Genomic DNA, 13,613 nt, shown 5'->3' with positions numbered 1-13,613 from the left:
ACTCAGAAGGGTTGCCAGCAGAAACAGGGCATGAAAATCACAGATAACCATGGGATTTGTTCCAAGTGGTCAGTGTGAAATAAACCACCACCACCACCACCACCAAAAACACAAAACAAGCAAAAACAAAAAACAAAAAAAAAAATTAAATTAAATAAAAAAAAAAAAAAGGCTTATTCAAAATCCAAGACAAAATACTGTGTGAGAGCCAGGCCATGGCATTGCCTTTTCTCAGGCCACACAGCTTTCCCAGTCCGTTTGCTCACATGGAACTGTGAGACGTGAAGGTCTGCAGAGCGTGTGCTCGGGATGGAGGCTGGTACTGTTCACCTGTGGGTCCATGCCAAAGGGCAAAGAGGCAGAAAGCTACAACTCTGTCCACCACCACGGCTTAGGCCCTCCTGCTCACAGAGGCTCTGAAGAGCCCCCACCTCAGCCTTTACACAAAATATCTCCTTCTGGCTCAACTACAGCCAGGCTGGAATGCCATGGCATGATCTCTGCTCACTATAACCTCCGCCTCCAGGGCTCAAGTGATTCAGCCTCCCAAGTAGCTGGGATTACAGGCGTGCACCACCGTGCCCAGCTAATTTTTTGTGTGTGTGTTTTTAGTAGAGACAGGGTTTCACCATGTTGGCAAGGCTGGTTTTGAACTCCTGACCTCAAGTGATGCAAAGTGCTGGGATTACAGGCATGAGCCACTGCTTCTGGCCCAGGCCCTATGTTTTAAAAAAATTATTTCAACTTTTATTTTAGATTCAGGGGGTACACGTGTAGGTTTGTTACATGGGTATATTGTGTGATGCTGAGGTTTGGGGCACAAACGATCTCGTCACTCAGGTAGTGCGCACAGTACCCAATAGGTAGTTTTTCAGCCCTTTCCACCCTCCTTCTCTCTTCCCTCTAGTAGTTGCAGTGTCTACTGTTCCTGTCTTATATCCATGTGTACCCAGTGCTCAGCTCCCACTTATACATGAGAATATGATATTTGGTTTTCCATTCCTGTGTTAATTTGCTTAGGATTATGGTCTCCAGCTCCATCCATGTTGCTGCAAAGGACATGATTTCATTCTTTTCATGGCTGCATAGTATTCCATGGTGTATATGTACCACATTTCCTTTATCCAGTCTACCGCTGATGGCCACCTAGGTTCATTCCATGGCTTTGCTATTGTGAATACTGCTGTGATGGACATGCAAGAGCATGTGTATTTTTGGCAGAACAATTATTTTCCTTTGGGTAAATGCCCAGTAAAGGAATTGCTGAGTGGAATGGTAGTTCTGTTTTAAATTATTTCAGAAATCTCCAAACTGCTTTCTTTATAATTTTTCCATGAACTAATTTACACTCTGGCCAACAGTGTATAAGCATTCCCTTTCCTCTGCAGCCTCACCAGCATTTTCTACTTTTTGGACATTTTAATAATAGCCACTCTGCAAACAACCTCTTTCAAGGCCAATGTGTGGAAGAGCCACAAACATCCCTTTTCCCGAAGAGAATTCTTGCCTGCCCACGGGTAGAATTCTTGTTTTCATCTGTCTTTCGTTGTTTGTTTTTCAAAGAAAAACCAAAGGTAAAGTGGTATGATCTTCCACACCTGAACCAGTTTGTAGCCACCAGAGCCTGCTGGGAAGGGGCCCCTCAAGGATGCATTGATCTTGTCACCTGGAATTTGAGAGATCAAGAAGCCCCATAGCAACCTGCCATACAACTGCCCACCAGCGCTCATTCTTTCATGGATTAGCTCAATTCTGGCTCTGCAGACACTGGCAGCCACAGGTGATAAAACCCTGGGCCTCTGTGGCCTTTCCTCATCACCCAGGGCCACAGCGGGCTGCCTGTCCTAGGCAGAGACACAGCAACATTCTCTTAAACTGAAATTAGGCATAAATCCACTTCACCAACAATCATCTCAGGGCACAGTCCCTGCCTCCTTCCTCGGGTATTTTAAAACACACATCTCTGACCAAACAGGTAGGTGAGATCTGACTTTAAAGGGGGGAAAATCGGGATGAATTGTGGTATGAGGAATGAATCCCAAGTGTTTTTGTGTGGGGACAGGCATCCACATCCTGAACTGTACCTGGAGATGGAGAAAAATGCAGGAGGGGAGAAGAGAAACAAAGGGGGACAAAGCGGCTGAAAGTCATTGAAAGCTTCTCTCGTGGTTCTTTCTGGCTCTGGTTGCTTTGCCAAGGTCTTGGGTGCAGGCAGAGCCGACTCTGGCTGGGAGCTGCTGCTCTGGGAGATGGAAGAGTCACTTCACCTCCAGAAACCTCATTTGATCATCTGGAAAATGGGCAATCCCAAGGTGGTTGTGATGATAAAATGAAGAAAAAATTCTTAACTTATATGAGTTACAGGCTGTATACTAAGTTATGTGGTACATAGTAAGCACACAGAAATGATTCACTGTTATCATAATTGAAGGACAGTGGTTTGGTGTGCTAAGCACTAAACACAAGCCAGAAAGATGTCTTAGAGAAGCAGACAAAGAAATTTATAGTTCAGAATGAACAGTACCAAGAATGGCATGTCCTCCAAATTGAGCTTGGGCAGCTGGATCTGAACCTATCCTACACATCTGAGTCTACAGTATGAGGTAACAGTCTCCACCTATAGCTATCTTCTCTGCCTGTAAGGTCATTCCTGTTTGAAGAAAGCTGACCTCAGACTATATTGTGATCGTTTAAGGAAGAGCGCAAAATACTGGAGAAGGCTAGTCTTCAAGCTCTAGATACAGAAAAACCTCATATTCTTCGGTGTTCCTTTCAGACAGAGTCAGAGCCACAAGCACTGATCCAAAAATCCCCTTCTCCAAAAAAATTTTCCATCTTCTGCCAAGGTTCACCTCCCTCTTTAGTGCACACCGGTGTGTACAGTTGCTACAGCAAGAGTCTTTCCTTATCCTCTAAGGCAGGAGTTCTGTGAAGACCCCATGACAAGGGGACAAAATGAAACAACATGTTTAGGGGCAACACAGGAAAAACCCATATTATCAATGCTCCAAAACCTGGCTACCTCAGGCTTGGCCAGTTATTCGTGAGCAGAGTGGTGTCATCTACATGGCAGTCATGGCCTGGATGGGTCTGGAACTGTGGCAAGGGAAGTCTCTGAGACAAGGTGCCAGAAGAAAGATGAATTCAATCATCTATTTCTGCCAGGAAGAAAAGCAGGAGGAAGGAATCAGATGTACAGTTTGTCCTCTGGGGACCTCTGCCTTGATCCTCAATAAATCTCCTTTTAGATGTCACCTGCAGCAATTCCCACACTTCACAGTGCTCTCCATGGCTTCCGTTGGCCTTATGGTGAGCTCTGCCAAGATCTGTATTCTTGGGCAAGACAGAATCCTTCTGAATCTCAGTCTCTTCCTCTATAAATGGAAATAATTTTGCTCTGCACAAATCACAGTTAGTATGTTTGCCACCTCAGCCTGGTGACCCCAGGAGTTGAATTATGGATGTGTCTTGACATGGATGTGGGAGATTTATCCTGTTGGAATTCACTTAGCTCAATGAATTTGTAGGTTTATGTCTCTTGCCAAATCAAATTTGGAAAATTTTTGGTCATTATTTCTTCAAGTACTTATTTTGCCATGTTCTCCTTCTCTTCTTCTGGGACAACAGTGTTTTGAATGTTAGATCCTTTGTTGGTCCTACAGGTTCCTGACACTCTGTTCACTTTTTTTTTCCAGTCCACTTTCTCTCTGTTCTTCAGCTGGGGTAATTTGTATTGTTCTATCTTGAAGTTCACTAATTTATTTTCTCTATCCCTTCCATTCTGCTGTTGAGCCCATATGCTGAGGTTTATATTGTTATTTATATTATTATTTTTTGGTTCTCAATCTCTTCTTTGTATCTTCTCTTTCTTTGCAAGCATGTTTGTATTGCTTGTTGTAGGCTTTTTTTGTTTGTTTTTTTTTTGAGAAGGAGTCTCACTCTGTCACCCAGGCTGGAGTGCAGTGGCGTGATCTCAGCTCACTGCAACCTCCACCTCCCGGGTTCAAGTGATTCTCCTGCCTCAGCCTCCCAAGTAGCTGGGACTACAGGCGCATGCCATTACGCCTGGCTAATTTTTGTACTTTTAGTAGAGACAGGGTTTCGCCATGTTGGCCAGGCCAGTTTCGAACTCCTGACCTCAGATAATCCACCCCACTCGGCCTCCCAAAGTGCTGGGTTTACAGGCCTGAGCCACCGCACCTGGCCATTGGAGGCATTTTTATCATGACTGCTTTAAGACATCTATCAAATCATTTGAATTTCTTTGTCATCTTGGTGTTTGTATCTATTCATTATCTTTTTTAAAAATACTTTTTAACAGACTTTATTTACTAAAGCAGTTATATGTTCAAAGCAAAAATGAGCCCAAAGTACTGAGAGGTCCTATGTACCCTTCACCCTTTCCCCAAATGCGCAGCCTCCCTGACTGTCAACATCCTATATTAAAGTGTTACATTGGTTCCCATCAATGCACCTACACTGACACAACATTATGACCCAGAGTCCATAGTTGATATTAGTGTTCACAGTTGATGTTGCATATTCTGTAAGTCTGGACAAATATATAATAGTTCCTGTTTCACAGCCAGGCACAGTGACTCAATGCTGTAATCCCAGCACTTTGGGAGGCTGAGGTGGGCATATGGCTTGAGCCCAGGAGGTTGAGGCCAGCCTGGGCAACATGGCAAAACTCTGTCTCCACAAAAAATAGCAAAAAAAAAAAGTTTCTCCATGTCTCTTCATGGAGAGAGGGTCTCACTCTGTCACCCAGGCTGGAGTGCAGTGCCACCATCATAGCTCACTGCAACCTCAAACTCCTGGCCTCAAGCAATTCTCCCACCTCAGCTGCCTAAGTAGCTGGGACTACAGTGTGCACCACTACACCCAACTTTTTTTATTTAATTATTTTTTTTTGTAGAGATGAGGTCTGGCTATGTTGCCAGACTAGTCTCTAACTCCTGGCCTCAAGCCATCCTCCTGCCTCAGCCTCATTTCTTTTTAGTGCTGAATATCCCATTGTCTGTATGTACCACAGTTTATTTACTCATTCATCTACTGAAGGACATCTTAGTTGCTTCTAAGTTTTAGCACTTAATGAATAAAGCTGCTATAAGCATTTATGTTTAAGTCTTTGTGTGGACATAAGTTTTGAACTCATTTGGGAGTTATTTTTAATAGATACAAAGTCTCAGCTTTGCAAGACGAAAAGAGTGTGAGGATGGGCGGTGGTAATGGTAACAGAGCAACATAAATGTCTAATACCACTAAACTGCATTCTTCGGTGTATTTTGCTGCAATTTTTAAAAAATAAAAAACATGGCCCTCATACAAAAATGTACCACCTCACTTTCTCAGTAAAATTATTTTAGCAAGGTTCTAGTGGTAACAGAAATCAAAACCTTAAAAACATGCATATTCTTCAAATCAGTAATTCCATTTCTAGAAATGTATTCTAGAAAATCTGGCAAGGGAATAATATTGTAAGGGGAATAATATTGTAAATACATTTGGCATGAATTTTTTCAAACAATGACAAGTGGAAAACCACCTCAATGTTTCAGAATAGGGGACTGATTAAATATCACTCTGCATATCACCACACAATTAGCTATTTACAATTATGATCTAGATGAAGAATTGAAACATGAAATTTTGTTCCAGTATTTTGTTTTGTCGAAAAAAGCAGATCACAAAACAGTGTGTGTGTGTGTGTGTGTGTGTGTGTGTGTGTGTGTAATGCTTTTCAAGTGATTAATCTAGACAATTATCTGACAAGCATCCAGAGATCATGTTAAAACTTTACGCAGATGAAGCTTGGGGAACCTGTCTTAACATTTTATTCCCACAAAAAACTACATCCACCATCTCTGAGTGCTCATTCTGGGCCAGGCCTTTTATGTATACAGCTCATTTAGTCCTCACAGCATCCCTTCATGGTAGACACTTTCATTATTTCTGTTGTGTAAATAATGACTCAGAAAAATTGAGTTCCAGGCCCAGGCTCACAGCCAGGCCTGGACTGGGCTTGGCTTACCTGGTAGGAGATGCAAGGGCTCAGGGTGATCTCCAGAGCAGGAGATACTACACAGATGTGGAAACCTACCATCATTTCTCCAGAGGAAGGAATGCACGGTACAGGCCATGCTGTCTGACAGTGGGAGAGAAAGGAAAAAAAAGGAATGAGTCCCAACCCCCTTTTGTTTCTTTCTATGGCTCCCAGGAGCTTGTTTTTCACCAAGATTGTAGGATGTTGGTTTTCAAGGCTACCATGTAGCTGGGAGGATGTGATGAGCATAGAGCAAATAAGAACATTACAAAGCTCACTATTCTAACCAAAATTCAGCCTATGTTCTTGAATAAATGCTCCAAGATTACAGCAAACCTTTAGATATTTTCCAGAGTTCTGAAAAAGTTGCTTCTATTTTTCTGAGTTGCTTTTATGAAGATAGGAATTTTAGAAGGTTCCTAGCTTGCCATTTTTACTGACATCACTTCCAAACACACTTTTTATTTATTTATTTATTTTTTTGAGATAGAGTCTCGCTCTGTTGCCCAGGCTGGAGTGCAATGGCGTGGTCTCGGCTCACTGCAACCTCCGCCTCCCAAGTCCAAGCGACTCTCCTGCTTCAGTCTCCCTAGTAGCTGGGATTATAGGTCCATGCCACCATGCCCAGCTAACTTTTGTATTTTTAGTAGAGATGGGGTTTTGCCATGTTGGCCAGAAAAGTCTCAAACTCCTGAACTCAGGTGATCCTCCCGCATCAGCCTCCCAAAGTGCTGGGATTACAGGTGTGAGCCACTGTGCCTGACCCCAAATATACTTCTAAATACATTTCTGAACTCACAAAAATGTAGAGGAAGTACAAAATGATTACACACACACATGCACGCATGCATGCAAACAATCTAGAGGTGAAACTAAAGTCATCAGTCAACACAGAAGCCAGAGAGGCCCTGGAAGTGTGCCAAAACCAAAAACCTAGAGCTTTGTTAGTTAATATTGCGGCTGCCTGAGGTAGTACATGGGAATTGGGGCAATCAATAGGAAAATAAAAATACTTTCTTTTTTAAAAAGCTGGGAATGAGATGTCAATAGGGGACACTGAAATGCTCTGACACATTCCTGGGAATCTAGAATTTTTCTGGTTAACTGACTAACAGGATTTGAACCTGACAAAGCAGGAAACTGAATCTGAGACCTCCACATAAATCCAGGCACCAAAATGGGCTATATATTTAGTGGAAAAGACAAAGCTGGAAGGATATGACAAGTGAACCAATAAGCAAATCAGTCTCTGCAGGCGGTGGATTGTAAAACATTAATAATTTTAATAGTCTTCGCTAATATTTCTAACCAGCTTCACTTTTATGCTGGAATTTGAATTTACACCATACTCATAGTCCAAGAAAATTCAGACCAATAAATCTAACTAGAATGGTTCCTGATTGGTCCTGCTTCCAGAGCCAAGCAGAAACCAAGCAAATCATCTCAGTTTTGGTCTCTCAGGAAACCCAAAGTTAAAGTTTAGACAAATATGAGCGATTTATAAAATTTAACAAAGAGTTGAAGGGTCAAACTACCATAAGCAGGAGTCAACAGAAACCATAAAGAGAAGAACAAGACATAGAAAAAATACAAATATTAAAATTATAACAAACTTTATACTCAGGAAGTAGGTTTAAAAGCATGTTTAAAGTGAAAAGATAGAGATCAACACGATGACTATGGGGAGCATTAAAAGGGGCCATTGGTCCACTCTGGAACTTCAAAGTAGGTTTTCTGAAAAAGATGATGCTTGAGCTTAAGCTTGAAGGACAGTAAATAATTAGCCAGGAGGAAAAGTGGTGAGGGAGTTTCAGAGAAAAAGATCATAATGAACAAATACATGGAAGCACTGAATAGCAGAGGGACTTCAGGGGAAATTATAAACATTTACCTATTACTACAGTAACAAATGTAGAGCTGAGAGGAACAGGAGATGCCTGTCCATTACATGAACAAGTACAGACATTATTTAATAGGAAATAGAGAGTCAAAAAAGGATTTTAAGAAGGGAAGTCTCACGATAATTATGTTTTAGGTAGTCTGTGTTTCAGTGGTGAGGGCAGAGGGGCAACACTGAGATGTCAGGGATCAGTTAGGAGGCTACTGCACAGCTTAGGTGAGAGATGTTGATGGTCTGAAAACCAGGGTGACAGTAAGAATTGAGAGGAGAGACAGGTTTGAGAAACAGCAGAAAAAATTAGCACAACTTGTGATGGACTAGCTATGTGGAAGATAGCCAAAGCAATCCTACACAAAAGGAATGAAGCTGATGGCATCACACTATCCTACTTAAACCATCTACAAGGCTACAGTGACCAAAGCAGCATGGCCCTGGTATGAAAACAGACACACAGGCCAATGGAACAGGTCAGAGAACCCAGAGGTAAAGCTGCACAGCTACAACCATCTGATCTTCAACAAAGCCAACAAAAACAAGCAATGGAGAAAGGACTCCCTACTCAACAAATGGTGTTGGGATAACTGACTAGCCATATACAAAAGATTGAAACTGGACCCCTTGCTTTCACCACAAACAAAAAGCAACCCATGATGGATAAAAGACTTAAGTGTAAAACCTAAAATTATAAACTATCTGGAAAAGGGCGGGCGTGGTGGCTCATGCGTGTAATCCCAGCACTTTGGGAGGCCCAGGCAGGTGGATCATGAGGTCAGGAGTTCAAGACCAGCCTGGCCAACATGGTGAAACCCCGTCTCTACTAAAAATATAAAAATTAGCTGGGCATGGTAGTGCACATCTGTAATCCCAGCTACTGGGGAGGCTGAGGCAAGAGAATCGCTTGAACCCAGGAGGTGGATGTTGCAGTGAGCCCTGATCATGCCACCGCACTCCAGCCTGGGCAGCAGAGGAGGACTCTGTCTCAAAAGAAAAAAAAAAACTATAAAATCCTAGGAAATACCTTTCTGACACAGGACCTTGGAAAGATTTCATGATGAAGGTGCCAAAAGCGATTGCAACAAAATCAAAAACAGATTAGTGGAACCTAATTAAACTAAAGAGCTTCTGCATAGCAAAAGAAATTATCAACAGACTAAACAGACAGCCTACAGAATGGGAAAAAATGCTTGAAAATTATGCATCTGACAAAGGTCTAATATCCAGAATCTATAAGGAACTTAAACAAATGTACAAGCAAAAAACAACCTCATTTAAAAAGACAAAGGGCAAAGGATATGAACAGACACTTCTCAAAAGAAGATATACACACAGCTAACAAACATGAAAAAATGCTCAACATCACTAATTACTAGAGAAATGCAAATGAAAGCGACAATGAGATACCATTTCATACCAGTCAGAATGACTATTATTAAAAATCCAAAAAATAGATGCTGGCTAAGTTGCAGGGGAAAGGTAATGCTTATACACTACTGATAGGTAAGTAAATTAGTTCCGCCATTATAAAAAGCAGTTTGGTGATTTCTCAAAGAACTTGAGAATTACCCTGAGACTCAGTAATACTATTACTGCGTATATACCCAAAGGAATATAAATCATTCTACCATAAAGACACATGCACACATATATTCATCACAGTACTATTCACAATTGCAAAGACACAGAATTAACCTAAGTGCCCATCAATGGTGAACTGAATAAAAAAATGTGGCATACATATACCATGGAATACTATGCACCCATAAAAAAACTATCATGTCCTTTGCAGCAACACAGATGGAGCTGGAGGCCATCCAACTCTAAGTTAAAAAATATGCTAAGGAAACTGGCCAGCTGTAACACTCACCGCGAAGGTCCGCAGCTTCACTCCTGAAGTCAGTGAGACCACGAACCCACCAGAAGGAAGAAACTCTGGACACATCTGAATATCTGAAGGAACAAACTCCGGACACACCATCTTTAAGAACTGTAACACTCACCGTGAGGGTCCGCGGCTTCCTTCTTGAAGTCAGCGAGACCAAGAACCCACCAATTCCGGACACACGTGTACTCCTGGCTACTCAGGAGTCCGAGGTGGGACGATCACTTCGGCCCCGGAGGTTGAGGCTACAGTGAGTCATGATCACACCACTGCCCTCCAGCCTGGGCAACAGAGCAAGACCCGGTGTCAAAAAATAAATAACACTTTGGGAGGCCAAGGTGGGTGGATCACGAGGTCAGGAGTTCAGGAGTTCGAGACCAGCTTGACCAACAGGGTGAAACCCCATCTCTACTAAAAAAAATACAAAAAAATTAGCTGGATGTGGTGGCGCATGCCTGTAATCCCAGCTACTCAGAGGGCTGAGGCAGGAGAATCACTGGAACCTGGGAGGTGGAGCTTGCAGTGAGCTGAGATCATGCCACTACACTCCAGCCTGGGCAACAGAGCGAGACTCCATCTCAATAAATAAATAAATAAAAGTAGACATTACAGCTGCCACCACAGAAATACAAAAAATCATCAGACACTATTATGAACAACTATATTAATAAACTAGAAAACTTAGAGGAAATGGATAAATTCCTTTACACATACAACTGACCATGATTGAATCAGGAATAAACAGAAAACCAGAACAGACCAATCATGAGTAATGAAATTGAATCCATAATAAAAAGTATCTCCACAGTGAAAAGCCCAGGACCCAATGGCTTCACTGCTAATGACTTCAATACCAAATTCTACCAAACTAACAAAGACAAACTAACACCAACTCTCCTCAAACTATTCCAAAAAATTGAAAAGGAGGGAATTCTTCCTCATTCTACTAGGCTAGCAGTACCCTGATACCAAAACCAGGTAAGACTGCAACAACAACAAAAAAAGATAGCTACACTCTAATATCCCTGATAAACACAGATGTAAAAATTTTCAACAAATACTAACCAACTGAATCCAACCGCACATCAAAAAGATAACATGCCAGGATCAAGTGGGATTTGTCCCAAAAATGCAGAGGTAGTTCAACATACACAAATCAACAAAGACGACACATCACATCAACAGAAAGAAGGACAAAAACCATAAGGTCATTTCAAGAGATGTAGAAAAAGCATTTGATACAATTCAAAATCTCTTCATGATAAAAACTCTCAAAACTAGGCATTGAAGGAGTGTATAATACCTCAACATAATAAAGCCTACATATGACAAACCCACAGTTAACATCATACTATCATAGCTTTCAGCTTTTCCTCTAGGAACTGGAACAAGACAAGGATGTCTATTTTCGCCACTCATACTCAACACAGTACTGGAAGTCTTAGCCAGAGCAATCAGGCAATAGAAACAAGCAAAAGATATCCAAATTGGAAAAGAGAAAGTAAAATTGTCCCTCTATGCAGATGACATGATCTTGTATTTACAAAAACCTAACAACTCCAGCAAAAGCTCTTCGATCTGATAAATAAGTTCAGTACAGTTGTAGGATATGGCCAGGCATGGTGGCTCACGCCTGTAATCCCAGCATTTAGGGAGGCCAAGACAGGAGGATCACCTAAGGTCAGGAGTTCAAGACCAGCCTGACCAATACAGTGAAACCCCATCTCAACTAAAAACACAAAAATTAGCCGGGCATGGTGGCATGCGCTTGTAGTCCCAGCTACTCAGGGGGCTGAGACAGGACAAGCGCTTGAACCCAGCAGGAAGAGGTTGCAGTGATCCAAGATTGCTCCACTGCACTCCAGCCTGGGCTGCAGAGCAAGACTCTGTCTCAAAAAAAAAAAAAAAAAAAAAAGTTGTGGGATAAAAAAATCAACATACAAAAATTAGTAGCATTTCTATACACCAATAATAACTAGCCAAGAAAGAATTCAAGAAGGAAATCCCATTTATAATAGCTACAAGAAAATAAAATACTTAGGAAAAAAATTTAACCATGTTGAAAAAAGTTTCACCATGTTGGCCAGGCTAATCTCGAACTCCTGACCTCAAATGATCCGCCTGCCTCAGCCTCCCAAAGTGCTGGGATTACAGGCGTGAGCCGCTGCGCCCGGCCAACTTTTTAAAATTTAATATGTTAACATATATGTAAAACTTGGACACTACTCTTAAGGAGCCACAGTCTTCCTCTAAAATTAGTAGTGGGCCTGCCGTGGTGGCTCACGCCGGTAATCTCAGCACTTTGAGAGTTTGAGGTGGGCGGATTGCTTGAGCTCAGGAGTTCAAGACCAGCCTGGGCAACATAATGAAACCTTGTCTCTACTAAAAATACAAAAATTAGTCCGGTGTGGTGGCACTGCGCCTGTAGTCCCAGCTACTCCGGGGGCTGAGGTGGGAGGATTGCTGGAACCCAGGAGGCGGAGGTTGCAGCGAGCCAAGATCATGCTACTGCACTCCAGCCTGGGTGACAGAGCAAGACTCTGTCTCGGTTAAAAAAAAAAAAAAAGAAGAAGAAGAAGAAGAAGAAGTACCCTGGTTGGAAAGTACCAGGTGATGCCTGACACTGAGCGTTAAGCGCTCTGTTTTCTTTTTTTTTTTTTAATATTTTTTAAATTTAAATTTTGAGTGCTGTTTTTCTTTACCACCAGAGGGCACCAATCAGGCAAGTCAATCTACATGCCATTATGAAACAATATGAGAAAGCTCTAGGAAGCTGTTTCTAGCATTCATTCTTTTTAACAAATATGTTTTGAGCACTTAATATGTGCCAAACATTGGAGTAGCTGGTGTAGAGTTTTGGAATTTATAGTCTTGAGCACCTACTATGTGCTTGAGAGAACAGATAGGCATGGGGATAGAGGGTAGGGTTCAATTTGTGATTTTGTGATTACTCATTGTCTTCCTGTCCTTGGCCATGAGTCTCTTGAGAACAATTACTTAGTGTCTACTTTGTGTCAGATGGTGTGCCTGTTGCTGAGGATTCAGGCATGAATAAGACACAGTGGCAGTCTACTAATAAACAATGTCTTACTGGCTAGAATAAAAACACATGAGCTAGTTCTGTGGAATTCCAGTTCCTGTGACCTGAGAATAAACAGCCTTGATTATAAAACTCATTAACACATTGAGCTTCCAACCTCCCAGCATAGAGGCATGCCCGCAGTGGATGCTTAGTGAGTTTGTGAGTTGACATGAGCCCAGGGGGCCACTTCTGGTCTGGGTGCCAGGTATACGTTCCAGTGGGTTAGACTAGGGCTTCATCACCCTCCAGGTCAGGGTGGGGCTGTGATGAGTTTTTGTGGGTGAAATGCTTTGAAGATGACCTTTCTACCTATTTATCTGCTCACCGCCTTGCTATTAAAGGTGTCAACATCATCTTTCACATTTCTGGGTCAGCAATCCTTTTGTCCCTAAATTGAATGGTACTGGAGGGAAAGACAGAATGGGACATAAACCATCATTTTGATAAGAGGGGCTGCATTCACTAGGATACTCCCTCTTCTCTGAGGGGAGCTCTAATTCCAGTAGAGTTCGGTCTCAAGACCTGGACAGTAGCGTTGGCGGCTAGAAAAGGATGTTTTAAAACACTGAGACCTCGTCTTTTACGGGAAAAAAAAGGCCAAAAAAAAAGGAGGGGGGGCTGCTTAAGTGTGGATTGTGTAGAGTGACTCCATTTCAAAGAGTACAGTATAGAAAAGGGGAGGAAGGGGCAGAGTAACTTTACAGTA

Source organism: Pan troglodytes, chromosome 11 (genome assembly GCF_028858775.2).
Source record: "Pan troglodytes isolate AG18354 chromosome 11, NHGRI_mPanTro3-v2.0_pri, whole genome shotgun sequence".
In the NCBI taxonomy this organism is placed as follows: domain Eukaryota; kingdom Metazoa; phylum Chordata; class Mammalia; order Primates; family Hominidae; genus Pan; species Pan troglodytes.
The sequence above is the reverse complement of the archived record's forward strand: the minus strand, read 5'-3'. Positions refer to the sequence as shown.